This window comes from Haplochromis burtoni, unplaced genomic scaffold (assembly GCF_018398535.1).
Source record: "Haplochromis burtoni strain Fernald_Lab_line unplaced genomic scaffold, NCSU_Asbu1 Contig_303, whole genome shotgun sequence".
Lineage (NCBI taxonomy): Eukaryota > Metazoa > Chordata > Actinopteri > Cichliformes > Cichlidae > Haplochromis > Haplochromis burtoni.
The window spans coordinates 214765-215964 of NW_024582664.1; positions in this window are offsets into that span (position 1 = coordinate 214765).

Below are 1200 nucleotides of genomic sequence, written 5' to 3' on the forward strand. Positions count from 1 at the left end.
TAATGAGTAAAGTAATTTTGCAATTACTATTGCAAAAAAGTAATTAGATTACTGTTACTTTCCCGTAAGCACGCTGCATTACTGCATTACTGCATTACTAAACCGTGCTTTTGTTTGTGAGAGTGTCTCATGACGATGATGTACGAGCGACATCTGTAGCAGCAATAGACATGTGTAGATCAACAATGGATAATATGGAGTGTGGGAGAGACTACAATCATGCAGCATTTAAAGCGTGGAAGTACTGACATTGCTTCGGGGTGGCTGTAGCTCAGGAGGTAGAGCAGGTCACCTACTGATCGGAAGGTTGGAGGTTCGATCCCAGGCTCCTCCAGTCTGCATGCCAAGCATCCTTGGGCAAGATACTAACGCCAAGTTGCTCTCTGATGCATCCATTGGAGTATAAATGTGTGTGAGTATAGTTAGAACGCGCTCAGTATAGAGGTAGTGCTTGTGAGAATGGGTGTGACTGGGTGAATGTGTTGTATAGAGTGCTTTGAGTACTCCGGGAGAGTAGATAAGTGCTATATAAGAATCAGTCCATTTACTTTGAGTTTGACTCCATAAAAAGTGACAAAAACATTAGTGTTCGCTGTTCACTCTGTGTGGGAAGGAAACGTCATTTTACAGCGAAAAATTAAACTTCAAATCTGAGCAAGCACCGAGCATGCTGCCACAGGAATGTGAAGTTCACAGAGACACTCCTGGATCCCCCCACTGACATGGGGCAAACCTCCACCAGCCCCACTCCTGCTAACCCAGTGAAAATACACTTAAGAGCAATAGGACATAGTGCTTAGAGTGAGTGTAACACAAAGAAGTTTTTTTATATGCTGGAATATGCAGAAATTAGGCATAAATGCTAAACAAATTTCTTCACGTCAGTGTTGAATATGATTTCATTTTTGCTTGATGCAATGTGCATAAAATTAAAAGATTAAAATGAATAAAACAAGTTTTTAAAAAAAACATTAGAGCACTTATGTAAATATGTGATGTCTTGATGAATCGAGCAGGTATTTGAAGTTTACACAGCACCATTCTTGCATGAAAATATCTTAAAAGTTTATTTTGTGACCCAGAAAGAGTAATATTTCAAACTCCGCCAATCTGTGTTCCTCCGTCACTGCCTCGTTTGAGTTTTGGACAAAATGGATTCTGGGATATTGCATTTCGTCATTTCGAGCTGATTGGAGACCA